Raw genomic sequence first — 16,501 nt, 5'->3', positions numbered from 1 at the left:
TGCCCACCCACTCCCCCTTTTTGGCCCTGGTATTCCCCTGTACTGGGGCATATAAAGTTTGCAAGTCCAATGGGCCTCTCTTTCCAGTGATGGCCGACTAGGCCATCTTTTGATATATATGCAGCTAGAGTCAAGAGCTCCGGGGTACTGGTTAGCTCATAATGTTGTTCCACCTATAGGGTTGCAGATCCCTTTAGCTCCTTGGCTACTTTCTCTAGCTCCTCCATTGGGAGCCCTATGATCCATCCATTAGCTGACTGTGAGCATCCACTTCTGTGTTTGCTGGGCCCCGGCATAGTCTCACAAGAGACAGCTACATCTGCGTCCTTTCAATAAAATCTTGCTAGTGTATGCAATGGTGTCAGCGTTTGGATGCTGATTATGGGGTGGATCCCTGGCTATGGCAGTCTCTACATGGTCCATCCTTTCATCTCAGCTCCAAACTCCGTCTCTGTAACTCCTTCCATGGGTGTTTTGTTCCCAAATCTAAGGAGGGGCATAGTGTCCACACTTCAGTCTTCATTCTCCTTGAGTTTCATGTGTTTAGCAAATTATATCTTATATCTTGGGTATCCTAGGTTTGGGGCTAATATCCACTTATCAGTGAATACATATTGTGTGAGTTTCTTTGTGAATGTGTTACCTCACTCAGGATGATGCCCTCCAGGTCCATCCATTTGCCTAGGAATTTCATAAATTCATTCTTTTTAATAGCTGAGTAGTACTCCATTGTGTAGATGTACCACATTTTCTGTATCCATTCCTCTGTTGAGGGGCATCTAGGTTCTTTCCAGCTTCTGGCTATTATAAATAAGGCTGCTATGAACATAGTGGAGCATGTGTCCTTCTTACCTGTTGGGGCATCTTCTGGATATATGCCCAGGAGAGGTATTGCTGGATCCTCCGGTACATTTTTAATGGAAATGAAGATGTTATGCAGCAGGAGTTTACAAGTATAGGTGTAGAGCTTGGAAGAGCCCTGGCACTATAGACATGATGCTCTGTGTGAAAAAGTGGGGGGAAAACACAGTTGAGAATAGTTGAGTATTGAATAAGGTGGCAGAGCATCCAGGGCTATGTATGCCTCCACTGATTAGATCAAACACCAGAAGTGCTTCCACATGGAGATGAGGTATCCGTAACACCTCACACCAAGCAACAGAAAGCATCTGCCTCTACGTCCCAACCCACCCCGAAAGGGAGTTATTTCACTAAAGATCATCTGAGAGTGCCTGTCTTATTGAGCTGTAACACTGCAGTGAAGAAGTTTCTCTCTGGAAGCTTTCATTGCTGGACCTCTACCAGGCCCAACCAGCTGGGTTCATGCGCTTGACCACAGCCACTTCCTGCTTGTTGGCCCCGATCTTGGCCCCTAGCTACTCACTGTGTATTGCCACCTGCCGCCAACTCTGGGGCAGCACTAGCCAAGGAAGAGGCCCAGCCGTCTGCCTTGCTCAAGATTCCCCTCAGAGAGCTGCAACTCTGGCTGCTCAGGCTGAGCCTGTACCCTTGGATGGCAGCAGATAGCACCCTGTATACAGACCTGAATTTCACCATCTCTTGTGTTGAAAATTTTCTGTCAATTCTTTTTTTTTTTTTTTTCCCATTTTTTATTAGGTATTTAGCTCATTTACATTTCCAATGCTATACCAAAAGTCCCCCTTACCCACCCACCCCCACTCCCCTACCCACCCACTCCCCCCCTTTGGCCCTGGCGTTCCCCTGTACCGGGGCACACAAAGTCTGCGTGTCCAATGGGCCTCTCTTTCCAGTGATGGCCGACTAGGCCATCTTTTGATACATATGCAGCTAGAGTCAAGAGCTCAGGGGTACTGGTTAGTTCATAATGTTGTTCCACCTATAGGGTTGAAGATCCCTTTAGCTCCTTGGGTACTTTCTCTAGCTCCTCCATTGGGAGCCCTGTGATCCATCCATTAGCTGACTGTGAGCATCCACTTCTGTGTTTGCTAGGCCCCGGCATAGTCTCACAAGAGACAGCTACATCTGGGTCCTTTCAGTAAAATCTTGCTAGTGTATGCAATGGTGTCAGCATTTGGAAGCTGATTATGGGGTGGATCCCTGGATATGGCAGTCTCTACATGGTCCATCCTTTCATCTCAGCTCCATACTTTGTTTCTGTAACTCCTTCCATGGGTGTTTTGTTCCCACTTCTAAGGAGGGGCATAGTGTCCACATTTCAGTCTTCATTTTTCTTGAGTTTCATGTGTTTAGGAAATTGTATCTTATATCGTGGGTATCCTAGGTTTTGGGCTAGTATCCACTTATCAGTGAGTACATATTGTGTGAGTTCCTTTGTGATTGTGTTACCTCACTCAGGATGATGCTCTCCAGGTCCATCCATTTGGCTAGGAATTTCATAAATTCATTCTTTTTAATAGCTGAGTAGTACTCCATTGTGTAGATGTACCACATTTTCTGTATCCATTCCTCTGTTGAGGGGCATCTGGGTTCTTTCCAGTTTCTGGCTATTATAAATAAGGCTGCTATGAACATAGTGGAGCATGTGTCCTTCTTACCAGTTGGGGCTTCTTCTGGATATATGCCCAGGAGAGGTATTGCTGGATCCTCCGGTAGTACTATGTCCAATTTTCTGAGGAACCGCCAGACTGATTTCCAGAGTGGTTGTACAAGCCTGCAATCCCACCAACAATGGAGGAGTGTTCCTCTTTCTCCACATCCTCGCCAGCATCTGCTGTCACCTGAATTTTTGATCTTAGCCATTCTCACTGGTGTGAGGTGGAATCTCAGGGTTGTTTTGATTTGCATTTCCCTGATGATTAAGGATGTTGAACATTTTTTCAGGTGCTTCTCTGCCATTCGGTATTCCTCAGGTGAGAATTCTTTGTTCAGTTCTGAGCCCCATTTTTTAAGGGGGTTATTTGATTTTCTGAGGTCCACCTTCTTGAGTTCTTTATATATGTTGGATATTAGTCCCCTATCTGATTTAGGATAGGTAAAGATCCTTTCCCAGTCTGTTGGTGGTCTTTTTGTCTTATAGACAGTGTCTTTTGCCTTGCAGAAACTTTGGAGTTTCATTAGGTCCCATTTGTCAATTCTCGATCTTACAGTACAAGCCATTGCTGTTCTGTTCAGGAATTTTTCCCCTGTGCCCATATCTTCAAGGCTTTCCCCCCACTTTCTCCTCTATAAGTTTCAGTGTCTCTGGTTTTATGTGAAGTTCCTTGATCCACTTAGATTTGACCTTAGTACAAGGAGATAAGTATGGATCGATTCGCATTCTTCTACATGATAACAACCAGTTGTGCCAGCACCAATTGTTGAAAATGCTGTCTTTCTTCCACTGGATGGTTTTGGCTCCCTTGTCGAAGATCAAGTGACCATAGGTGTGTGGGTTCATTTCTGGGTCTTCAATTCTATTCCATTGGTCCACTTGTCTGTCTCTATACCAGTACCATGCAGTTTTTATCACAATTGCTCTGTAGTAAAGCTTTAGGTCAGGCATGGTGATTCCACCAGAGGTTCTTTTATCCTTGAGAAGAGTTTTTGCTATCCTCGGTTTTTTGTTATTCCAGATGAATTTGCAAATTGCTCCTTCTAATTCGTTGAAGAATTGAGTTGGAATTTTAATGGGGATTGCATTGAATCTGTAGATTGCTTTTGGCAAGATAGCCATTTTTACAATGTTGGTCCTGCCAATCCATGAGCATGGGAGATCTTTCCATCTTCTGAGATCTTCTTTAATTTCTTTCTTCAGGGACTTGAAGTTTTTATCATACAGATCTTTCACTTCCTTCGTTAGAGTCACGCCGAGATATTTTATATTATTTGTGGCTATTGAGAAGGGTGTTGTTTCCCTAATTTCTTTCTCAGCCTGTTTATTCTTTGTGTAGAGAAAGGCCATTGACTTGTTTGAGTTAATTTTATATCCAGCTACTTCACCGAAGCTGTTTATCAGGTTTAGGAGTTCTCTGTTGGAATTTTTAGGGTCACTTATATATACTATCATATCATCTGCAAAAAGTGATATTTTGACTTCCTCTTTTCCTATTTGTATCCCCTTGATCTCCTTTTGTTGTCGAATTGCTCTGGCTAATACTTCAAGTACTATGTTGAAAAGGTAGGGAGAAAGTGGGCAGCCTTGTCTAGTCCCTGATTTTAGTGGGATTGCTTCCAGCTTCTCTCCATTTACTTTGATGTTGGCTACTGGTTTGCTGTAGATTGCTTTTATCATGTTTAGGTATTGGCCTTGAATTCCTGATCTTTCCAGAACTTTTATCATGAATGGGTGTTGGATCTTGTCAAATGCTTTTTCTGCATCTAACGAGATGATCATGTGGTTTTTGTCTTTGAGTTTGTTTATATAATGGATTACATTGATGGATTTTCGTATATTAAACCATCCCTGCATCCCTGGAATAAAACCTACTTGGTCAGGATGGATGATTGCTTTAATGTGTTCTTGGATTCGGTTAGCGAATCCAAGAATATCAATTCTTAATATGTGAATTCTTAATATGTGAATTCTTAATATGTGAATTGGGTATGTGTGAATCTACAGTTAAGTACTTTTCTTGGTTATGTATTAAAAGCCACAACTTCAGGAAATGATCATGCAAATCCCTTTGTCACACTGTCTTGTGATTTGACATGTTACTCAGGTAGTATTTCTGGCTATTTGTTTTCAATCAGTGTGACCCAGGACTGTGCCATACCCAGTGCTCCTTTGTGATTAACATGAACATAACGGTGTGAGAAAATGAACATCTCAGACTTTAAAGAAAAAGTGAGGTGGGGAGCCCCATCTCTGTATTGGGCAACACAATTTCTCATGGCAGTGGGGGTGGGGGGGATATTGTGAAGCAGGTCTACTGTCAATGCCACAATGTATTGATGACCTGGTCAGAAATCAGATACTCAGTTGCTGAGAGGGACCAGGCCCATGTACATAACTGTTGCTGTCTAGAGTTGAGGAGCTATGGACAATGATGAAGGCCACTCAGTCTGTCCTCAGATCTGGTTCTTCAAGGCCAGGTGACACCACTTGTAAGAGAACCCATAAATAGAGATTTCTGTAGAAGTTTGTTTTTTAAGTAATGATTAAAATGTTAGAGAATATTTAGGTCAAACAAATGTCCTGTGTGTTAACAATAATTTACATAATTTAATTAGTGTTTGACTCTAGAGGCCCATGAAATAAGGCAGAACCTTCTGGGTATTTCTGATGAGGGAGTTCCCACTGGCTAGGGGCAGGCCATTGGAAAGGATGCAGCTCTAATGTTGGCCATCATCACCCTTGGGGCATCTGTTTTGCTGGGGAGTCTGGTGTCCTCTATTGGCAGCACTATACTTTAGAAAGGGGATCGTGAGTGGGTGCCTAGAGGAGATGATGACTTGGCCCCATTATAATAATCCAAAAGAGTATCTTATGACATGTCAAAAGACAACCTTCAAAACAGTCCATGAACTGACCTAATTAGAATTTGTTTTCCACTCCAGAATCAGTTTTTATCTAAAACGTAAAACCTCTCTTTTGGGTATGGCAGAACATTTTTTTGTTTGTTTGTTTGTTTTTTGTTTTATGTAATATAGTTCGAGCAGAATAAGGAAACAGTACAACACAGTACAGAGGTCTGTTAACATCTGGTTATCTCCAATTACTTCCCCTTGGGAGGTAAGAGGGGTGGCATTGATTGTATTAGTAATTACTTTCTGTTTCTGTAATAAAATATCATGACCAGAAGGAACTTACAGAAGAAAAAGTTTATTTATTTTTGCATGTGCTTCCGGAGGGAAAGCCTATAATTGTGAGGGAGGCTTGGCAATGGTCAGCAGGAGCAGTAGCCTGGGAGATCATATCTATTAACTGCAAACAGGAAGCAGGAAGAGGAAATGAAGTAGGGCAAGGCTATAAACTCTCAGAGCCTATTCCCGGTAATGTACTTCCTCCAGCAAGGCAGTATCTATGAAAGGCCCTACAATCTCCCAACTGAGAACCAATTATTCAAATACAAGAACCCATATGGGACCAACCTCCATCCTGCTTATCGAGTTGTTGACTATTGATGCTTTCGGAAGTCTGAGTATCACTGGACCCTCTCCCGATCTCTCAGTTCAGATAAGTAACTTAGTTGTGTGCAACTTTAGCATGAATATCTTCCTTGCAGGTCAGTACTTTGGCATCTACATCAGAACATCAGACCAAATGGCTTCCTATATATTTTATTTAGCATAGATCATCACTTCTCATCAGCTAGAGAACAAAATGTATTCTTTCATTTTCATGCTTTCAGTGTCTTGGATCATGGAAAGAACAACTGTTTGAAGTGAATGAGGAGGGATCCAGGCGAGTCTGACTGCAGGATAGACAATGCTATGACAGACCAAATGCCAGTCTGCCTTTATGTTTGGTAATTTATGCTAGAGAGATAATGACAATTCAGAGTAACATCTTTTCCAGGATGACCAGAGCTGTCACATTTATAAAAATTTAAACTGTAGGTAGGAAGGAAGTTTTGGAAATCAGGGTACTGCAGCTGATAAGGCGTGTTAGGGTGAAGAGCCAGTTCCTAGACTTATTATGACTTATTTTCTAAGTTCATTGGTAGCCTTGTGCATTAATATGATATGGCCACTAGGTGGAACTCGTGCTTGCTGTCTCTTTTTTTACACAAGGCAACTAAGACTAATGAAGCCAGTAGTGTTCCAATTTGAAGGCAACCAAACCCTTCTACAAATACTAACTATAATATTGACATCTGTTAACAGTCAGTTCAAACAATACCTCAGGTGAGACACAATAAAGGAATAATTGTCCAACACTCTTTGCTATGATGCTTTTGTGATTTGAGTTTCAGTGAAATTGGCCCTGGACCCTGTCCTCTTCGGGGTGAGTGTGTGTGTGTGTGTGTGTGTGTGTGTGCAGGGGGTGTTATTCCTCCCTTACTTTGTTCATGCATCTAGATACAGTGTGTGGTTGCTAAGCTCCTGTCTTACTTTTGTAGCATCCCTGCCACTTCAGCTAGCGAGCTGACTCCTGAATGAGTTCAGATTATGAGTAACAGCTGAGCATGACACATGGGCAAACCAGCTACAGCATGACTAAAATCCCCCCCTTTAAGATCCATAATTTCCTTTAACTGAGTGAACGTCATACATACGCATTATATACAACCCAGAAACAATAAATAAATAAAGAAAGACACAATCAATCTTGGAACTAAAAAGAAATAGTCATTTTAGTGAGTGTTTTTATAGTGCTTTGGTAGTCATTATTTATACATGTTGTGCTAGTTAGTTTTTATTGTCAATTTGACACAACCTAGAATCTCCTGGTAAGAGAATGTCAATGAAGTACTGCCTATGCATTATGTGGGTGTGTCTATGCAGGATGGTCTAAAGTCAATTAATTGATGTGGGAAGGTTCAGGCTACTGTGGGCAGCACCATTCCCTACACAGGAGTTGTGAACAGTATAAGAATGAGAAATAGAGCTAAGTGCAAGTAAGCAAACAAGTGATTGTGTAATATATTTATTTTTCTCTGCTCTTGACTGTGAATGCGACTTGATCAGCGGCCTATCTTGACTTTCCCACAATGATGGGATGTGACCTAGAATTGCAAATTAAACCCTTTCTCCTCTAAGTTGTTTCTTGTCAGTGTTTTGTTTGTTTGTTTTAATACAGCAGATGAAACAAGATAAGAACACATGTGATTAGCCAGGTATGTTTTTAATATGCCTGCAGTGTTGCAAGGCACCGTGTTAGATTTCTCAGTTCATAAACACTGATGTCTCCAATCTAGAAAACATTGGACAAGATACAGAATGTTTTTTCATCTGTATATGTGCATACAAATGCCTGCAGAGGTCAGAACCTAGTGTTGGATGCCATAGAAACGGAGTTGTAGATGACCGTGAGCCACCATCTGGGTGCTAGAAACAAAATCTGGGTCCTCTGCAAGAGCAGCAGTGCTCTTAATTGTTGACCCATGTCTCCAGCCCAGCCCAACTGGTTTATATATTTTTAAAAGAACTATAATATTTTCCACATATTGTTTAGCATCCTGCTTTGTATTTTGTGCTTTCCTGAGTAATATTCTTAGAATATGTTTCACAACTTCAGCTCTCAAAAATCATAATTTAAGATTCATATTATATTTTTTGACTATGCAGCAATTCATCTAATGTTTCTGTTCTTAAACTGTAGGGTATATATATACATATATATGTGTGTGTGTATACCTTTTATGATGAAAGTGATCATTTGACACATAATATTGCAGATGAATATTTGTTCACATCTGTAGTGATAAAACTGAGTTCCTGAAGGTAGGGTTGGTGGATTAAATGATTTATAACATGGTAAGGTTTGATATCTCTCCTTAAACTTCCTGCATGAGACCTACAAGGATCTGTCTCTATACCCATGGTTCTTTGAATCCTCACCATCAATGAGCATTTTTATTTAAATATAGTTTCTAGTTCTAAAGGTAAAATATCATTGAAAATTTAATTTTGTTTATTATTATTCTGTGCATCACGTGTGCATGCATGTGTGTGTATGTGAATGTGTGGTATGTGGTGTGTGTAGTGTGTTTGTGTGTGTATGTGTGTGTGACAGCATGTGTGCATGTGCTGTGTGTTTGCTGTGTGTGGTGGGTGCATGTGTGGTATTTATACATGTACGTGTGTGTGTGTGTGTGTATGAGAGAGACAGAGACAGCATGAGTATGACATCATGTGTGCTTGTGTATGTGTGTGTGATAGCATGTGTGCACGTGCATGTGTGTGTGTATGTGTGTGTGTGAGTGTGTGTGTGTGTGTGTGTGTGTGAGAGAGAGAGAGAGAGAGAGAGAGAGAGAGAGAGAGAGAGAGAGGAGAGAGAGCACTTGTGTGGAGGTCAGAGGACCACTTTCAGGAGTTGCTTCCCTCATTCTACTATAAGTTCTAGAAACTAAACTTCAACATCAGGCCACTGCAGCCTATTTCACTATTAAAATTAATACCATTTATATCCCTTTGCCTTTGAGCATGGTTTTCTTGTTAATCGTTCTTAATAGTTTTTTTTTTTAATTTGCATTTTTTGGAGATTTTCTTGGTCCTGTTTCTTACTGGTATTAGCTCTTTTTTATTGTTATGAAGATTTTAAAAATGTATTAGTTATTAACTGCAATCATATTTCATTTGCCTTTATTGGATTTCTGTCATGAATGAAATACATTTTACTAAGGTTTCTAAGACTAGATTCACCATTATGCATCATTTACAGGTGAGGCAAGGGAAAGTGTTTTTATGGCTCTAAGAATAAGCTTTCTCTTTACCCTTAGATTTTACCATTTCTTTAAAGGATCATTGGCCAAATACTAAGGAAATTACTGGAAATAATTCAACTTTTACTGGTTCCAGAAATATTAAGCATGTCAGAGAATGTAGAACGAGGACTTACTCAGTCCCAGTACTGACAGCAGTGCCCACCAGGAGAGACTGACTTAGACTACCATCCAAAGACATCTATAAAATACACAGCTGTGCCCACCAGGAGAGACTGACTTAGACTACCATCCAAAGACATCTATAAAATACACAGCAGTGCCCACCAGGAGAGACTGACTTAGACTACCATTCAAAGACATCTATAAAATACAAAGTTGTGCCCAGGTGGCTCATGCCTTTGATCCCAACACCTCTGAGGCAGAGGCACGCTGATCTCTGTGAGTATGAGGCCAACCTGGTCTACTGAGCATGTTTTAGGACAGCCAGGGGTACACAGTGAGAAAAATAAAATCTTGAAATATATAAAAATAAAAAAAGAAAAGAAAGTGTTGAAAAATACAATAAAATTTAAAAATACACATTTGTTTGTTTTGCTTATTACTGAGTTATTTGAGATGACAGCTTACTGTGAAGCCTACATTGGCCCTAACCTTGTGATCCTCCTGCCCCAGCCCCCTGAGAGTTGGGATCACAGGCTGTATTACCCTGCTTAGATTCAAGAAAGACAAGTCTCTTTCCTTGAGACATTTGAAAGCCACTTTCCAGCTTGTATGTGGTCGTACATTTTCCGTGGTGTGTATATAAGCCTAATGGGTGAGAGAAAACACCACTGTGCTTTAAAAACCGAAGTAGCTTGAGTTACACATGTGACCTCCATGTGAGCAGTTGTCCACTTGATTTAGCAAGTTGGTTGCACTAGCACTTGCTCAGAAAGCATTGCAGCGGGAGTTGAAAAGAAATCATTAACATGGTAGTCTTGTTTATTTGTTTGTTTTGCTTTTTTTTTTTTTGAGACAGGGTTTCTTTATGGAGCTTTGGCTGTACTGAAACTTGCTTTGTAGACCAGGCTGGCTTCGAACTCAGTGATCTGCCTGCCTCTAGCTCCGAATTGCTGGGATGAGCTGATAGGCTGATAGCTATAGTCTTAATGATGCTTCTACTCCAGCAAACTAACTGTTGGGGACATATCTACTTTCCATTCTCCTAACCCTTTCTAGTCCGTGTTTTCTACTGAAGATGGCAGCTGCAGTCTTGCTAGCACGACTGCCTTGGCTCATGTTATCCTGTTTGTTCTATGTGCTATTTGCTCCAGTGACATGTGGAGGGCAGGAGACAACCAGGTCTATTTTTATTTGTGTGTGCATTGTTCTTGGAAATATAATTATTTTGCTCATGTGGAATTGCCTTTGATCAAATAACAGAATGGTATAAGCCAGAGAGTTTTCTTTGTTGCCTGCAGATGGCAGCAGTTATTAACTTGTCATTTTAAATATAAGGTGTTGCTTTTCTCCAGTCCTAAAGTGATGTAATAATTCAGGGTTGATTATGTTCTAATAAATATTAAAGATGCACATACTAAATCTGGAGAAAAGAATTTAATTTACCCTTGATATAATGCCATTTCAAATATTAGTAATCAGACACGGAACACAAGAGGCTTAGTGAGTAAATATACTTTACTGGTTTATGCAGAATATGGAAAAGGGACATAAGAGTTTAAGAACAGTATTTGATGTGTGTGGTTAAACTCCATTAAGGTGTATTGTAAAAACCCATTTGAAAATACGCTTAAGATATTATAAACTTTGTGATCTGTACTTCTAGCTCTAGAATAGGAAATAACAGTAATATTGATTGTTTTTTGGGTGATACCAATGAAATGTGTTCTGGAATGCAAACACTAAATAATACTTTCAGCTGGTCATACAATCTATCTTAGCTTTGCTTTCTATTGCTGTAAATAGATACCATGACCACGACAACTCTTATAAACATTTTCTTTATAAGGGGCTGGCTTATAGTTTCGGAGGCTTAGTCCATTATCATGTCTGGCAGGAAGCATGAAAGCATGCAGGCAGGCATTTTGTTGGAGTAAACAATCACAAATGGCTTCAGGAAGTTCCTGAAACTTACCAGATTTACAAAACCCCTCCTTTCCTAAGCTCATACAAACAGTAAAGACCAATGAAAGCCGCTGTCTAAAGAGCCACCCTGTAACCATACTTTTTCGCTACTTTATTGGGTTCTTATACCTACCATACTTCTCCACCTTAAACCATTCCAACTCCCCAACACTAGGTATGAGAGAAAGAAGGTTAGAAGGGAAAAGGGGCATCAATCTCATTAGACGACTTCTTGCTGATTAGGGGTCCAGTCAAGGTCCTTAGAGTGAGTCCAATATTCATCACTAAGATCTCAGAATAATGCCTGGATTCTGTAGAATAATTCTGTAGGATTGCTGCTTGTCACCCATCACCTACCTATTAGATGATCTTGGCTTTTGATATGTCCTCTCTGATACTTTAGCTTGTGCAAGTCACTATAAACACAAACACATAACTGTTTCTTCATTCTCTAGGGTCACACTGAAGCCCATCAGACAGTAGCAGTAGCACAACTAGCAAAACTTCATTGAGAATCAAGATGATCAATCAAGTAGGAATTCCAATTTGGAAAGTAAAAAATGACCAACTTTGTGCTTTCAAAGTTTCAGCAACCAAGTCCTGCTATAGAACCCTGCAACTGGTCATTTCTCTCCATGTTTTAGGGATGACATAACTGCCAAGAAACTAGAAGTCTATCTAAGTCTAGCTCTTAAGTTCAATTTCTTTTTTCTGCAGAAGCTTCTCCTTAAACAAGTAAACTAGACAAATAAAAACAAATAAACAAACAGCCCCAAACTATTGTGTTGTGGAAGAAATGATCGATCGTTTACCTGACTACTGAATTATGTTAAACCCTTAAGAGTCAATGTTTCTCATAAAATAGTAGGGTTTTCCTTTTTGCCTTTCCTTTGTTCCTCTATATAGACTTAAATGCATTACAGAGACAAAGTTTGGAGCTAAGAAGAAAGGATGGTCCATCCAGAGACTACCCCACCGGGGGATCCATCCCATATACAACCACCAAACCCAAACACTATTGCATATGCCAGCAAGACTTTGCTGAAAGAACCCTGATATAGCTATCTTGAGTGAGGCTATGCCAATGCCTGGCAAATACAGAAGTGGGTACTCACAGTCATCTATAGGATGGAACACAGAGCCCCCAATGGAGGAGCTAGAGAAGGCTCCCAAGGAGCTGAAGGAGTCTGCAACCCTATAGGTGGAACAACAATATGAACTAACCAGTAACCCCAGGACTCGTGTCTCTAGCTGCATATATAGCAGAAGATGGCCTAGTCGGCCATCATTGGGAAGAGAGGCCCCTTGGTCTTGCAAACTTTATATGCCCCAGAACAGGGGAATGCCAGGGCCAAGAAGTGGGAGTGAGTGAGTAGGGGAGCAGGGGTGGGGGTGGAAGATATAGGGAACTTTCGTGATAGTATTTGAAACGTAAATAAAGAAAATTTCTAATAATAATAATAATAATAATAATAATAATAATAATAATAATAATAATAAAGACTTAAATGATTTCCCCCAAATAGTAATTTTCTCTTTAAAATGCACTTCCATTTCCCGGAATAACAATAATTGTTTAGTTCTTGTTTATTTATTTGTCTGATTTCTTTGACATATTTCCCCACTTTCCTATGGCATCTGTACATCCTAATAGCACTATCACAACTTTTGGAAATTGTTTAAAAAGTGAGTGGAAGTCTGAGCTGTAAATGAATCTTTAGGATAACATAGCAGATGTCCCAACTTGTCTGCGCATTACAATCCCCCAAGGGCTTCTAACCCTCTTGGTTCTCAGATCATACCCAAGACCAGTTAGATTAGAATAGCACAGAAAGCCAGCTGGACCCCAGTTTGCCTTTGAAAGTGCTTTCCATGACTCCAGTGTGCAGCCGGGCTTGAAAGCTACCAGCTTAGAGAGAGATCCATCTTCAACTTCAAAGAGTTAACTTTATAGATGATGGCCAAATTGCAGCAAGATATATGTGCTTTCAAACATGAAGTACTAAGTGTACCTTTAGAGCCACTGCTCTTGGGAAAGAGCCTACAATTTCTTTGGACTGTCATTGTTTGAAGAGCTGACACTGGGATCTGATGTACTGGCTTCCAGATGGAGTTATATTGCCTTCCTCCTCTGTAAGTAATAGCACCAACCATGGCAATATCTTGGCTGTCAAATCTGTACATTTCAAACCCAGGAATAATTCCCATTACCAGTTGGATTTTATCTAGGGGTAATTAAGACATTTCATTGTAAGTATCACTTAAAATGGAAAAAAAAATATTAAGCTTTATGATGTTTCTCATGATTAAGATTATTAGACAGCTGGGAAAGCTTTTAGAACCAGTCTTAGGAAGAAAGTGCTAGAATGATTAAATGGTCTTGCAGAGCTCCTACAGGTTCACCCCACCCAGTGTATTAATACATTAACTCCATCATTGGCTTTCTGCATTCTGAATTCCTCAAGCTTCACCTATGTTAGTAAAGGCTGGAAACACACACACACACACACACACACACACACACACACACACACACACACACACACACACACACACAGAGAGAGAGTTTTATTCACAATATCTCTATATTTTATTCACAACACCTCTACAACCTACTAATTAATGAAAGGCTGATGGCCACCTTCCTTCTGTTACAGTTCCCATTCTTCTCTTTCCTCAAATATACTAGTCATCTAAATCAGAAAACCTTGCCATTTTTCTCTCTTTATTCTTCACCATCTGTGAACTCTAGGAGCACTAAGTGAAGATCTTTCTCCCTTTCTAGGAGCACTAAGTGAAGATCTTTCTCCCTTTGGAAAACCTTCACTATTCTCTACATTTCAACCACATTTGGGGGTTGGGATCAATCAATTGCTTATTATTGAACTTCTTAGCTGGTGTCTCATCTTTAACAACCCCTGACTTGTTTAATTAAACCCATCTTTTTCTGTGACCTTCACCCTCTTGACTTCTATTTTCACCAAAGCCGTAAGTTTAGTCCAGTTTTTAGGGCTTTTCTCTTGATCTCCAGTGCATTTCATATAGCTCAACACCTATGTACGTTCATTTGTCCTGCCAGGGTAAAGTTCCTATAGGAAAGTGTTAGAAGAAATAAAGGAAGGGGGAAAGGGAATTTGATAGGGAGTATTGGCTATTTCAAAAATTGCTCAATGCAAGATGTTTCTCTGAGGATGCAATTTAGTTGATTTACACAAATGCAATTCATTTATTCCCCTAGAACCAATTGTTGTGTGTCTTGGGGAAATCACTTTCCCACTTGTTTGGTTGTGAAGAGACAATAGCAACTTCTGATTTTCCACCACTTCTCATTAGAGTGCACAGTCAGAAAAGAAAATTGACAAATTACGGCTTAGGAGGACTTCATGAGGACAAAATATGCTGTTTTTGAAGTTCATGCAAAGATCATTGATAGCCAGTCTCTCCCACATTGACATATGGTTCTAGGAATGCTCCTGACTAGAGTCCACTCCCTTGACCTGCTTCTGCTTTAGAACAATGGCCAGACTTCAACCTTGTGTCAGGTAAATAGGTTATTCTCATTGTGGCTGCCTATTTCTGCCTCTTGAGTTAAAGTTTAGAGTTAAAGTTATTTACTAACTTTGGTGAGAGGATCATACAACCACTTTTTGTATATCAGACAGTAAAATCAAGAATAAATGAACCCCACAAGGGACCACAGTTTAACTGAATTAATTAATTTACTCTTTATGGAGGCTGACCTACATGACAGCAGGAACTTTAGTTACTGATACAGCTGAGAAATATGTTGTGTTATGCACAATTTCTTCAACACTTTCTCATTTTATTTCATCTAGCACCTCCATCTTCTGCCCTTTATTTGAAGGTATCATGTTATTTCATTCTTAGTATTTCATTATGCACATCTAACACGAGGTTTAAAGTGTGAATCATTGATCCCATAAGGCAAGCAATAAAACTTGGTAACAGTACGAGGTTTCCGAGTGTGTAATGACCAAAATGTCATTCTAAGTCATGTGTGTAAGGAATCCAAGGTGCTTCTGACTGCAGAAACCCATGCTACACCATTCAACTTCACTGAAAGCTTGGCTTTAACCGCTGGGCGTGTTGCAGTGTGTGCGCTGTGATGTGATGCTGGGTCAACAAACAATGCCTGCAGATTGCAGAATCTGCAGTCTCAGATTCAGGACTATTTCATGCTATAAATTAGGGACTCTTTACTGTAAATAAAGTTTCCTGCCCTTATAGAAATACACACACACACACACACACACACACACACACACACACACACACACACACACAGAGTATTTGAGACAGGGTTTCTCTGTATAGCTCTGACTGTCCTGAAACTCACTCTGTAGACCAGATTGACCTCAAACTCACAGATCTGCCTGCATCTTGAGTGTTAAGATTAAAAGCATTCTCCATACCACTGCCCAGCAGACATAGTATTTTCACTATAAGAAAAAAAAATAAACATTTAAAATACCTTCCTATCATCATTTCTACATGTCTTAGTTAGGGTTTTACTGCTGTGAACAGACACCATGACCAAGGAAAGTCTTATAAAGGACAACATTTAATTGGGGCTGTCTTACAGGTTCAGAGGTTCAGTCCATTATCATCAAGGTGGAAACATGGCAGCTTCCAGGCAGGTATGGTACAGGAGGAGCTGAGAGTTCTACTTCTTCATTTGAAGACTGCTAGCAGAATAATGACTTCCAGGTAGCTAGGGTGGTCTTAAAGCCACACTCACAGTGACACACCTATTCCATCTAGGCTACACCTACTCCAACAGGGCCACACCTTCTAATAGTGCCACTCCCTGGAACATATACAAATCATAACACTAAGTGCTTAATCATCAAATTAATGTACTTTTGGATTACACTGTGTTAAAAATATTTGATTTTAAAAATGGTTATTTGAATTGCATTAAACTCAAATGCAGTTTCACTAAAAAAAAATCATTCATTTTGGCTTGGGATTAGGACAAAATGCTTAACACTTTCTGAATTGATTCTAAATATTCTTTTGTCATTTTGTACTACATATTTTTGTGAAGCAGAATCTAGGAACTGATGATAATGCAGTTATCCTGCAGGATTGAATGCTCAACCTGA

The 16,501-nt window shown here is 40.1% G+C and overlaps 1 long non-coding RNA gene across 1 annotated transcript in view; it reads right to left on the bottom strand.

The window, feature by feature from the left end:
• Positions 1–909: 909 nt before the first annotated feature.
• The window catches only part of Gm35051, a 39,081-nt gene continuing 23,489 nt past the window's right edge, over positions 910–16,501 (bottom strand). Inside the window, exon 3 of the long non-coding RNA XR_003956404.1 lies at positions 910–1,001. This is a non-coding gene — a long non-coding RNA (predicted gene, 35051). The remainder of the gene's footprint in view (positions 1,002–16,501) is intronic.

This window comes from Mus musculus, chromosome 6, assembly GCF_000001635.26.
Source record: "Mus musculus strain C57BL/6J chromosome 6, GRCm38.p6 C57BL/6J".
Taxonomy (NCBI): domain Eukaryota; kingdom Metazoa; phylum Chordata; class Mammalia; order Rodentia; family Muridae; genus Mus; species Mus musculus.
This window is presented reverse-complemented; position numbering and strand designations above follow the sequence as displayed.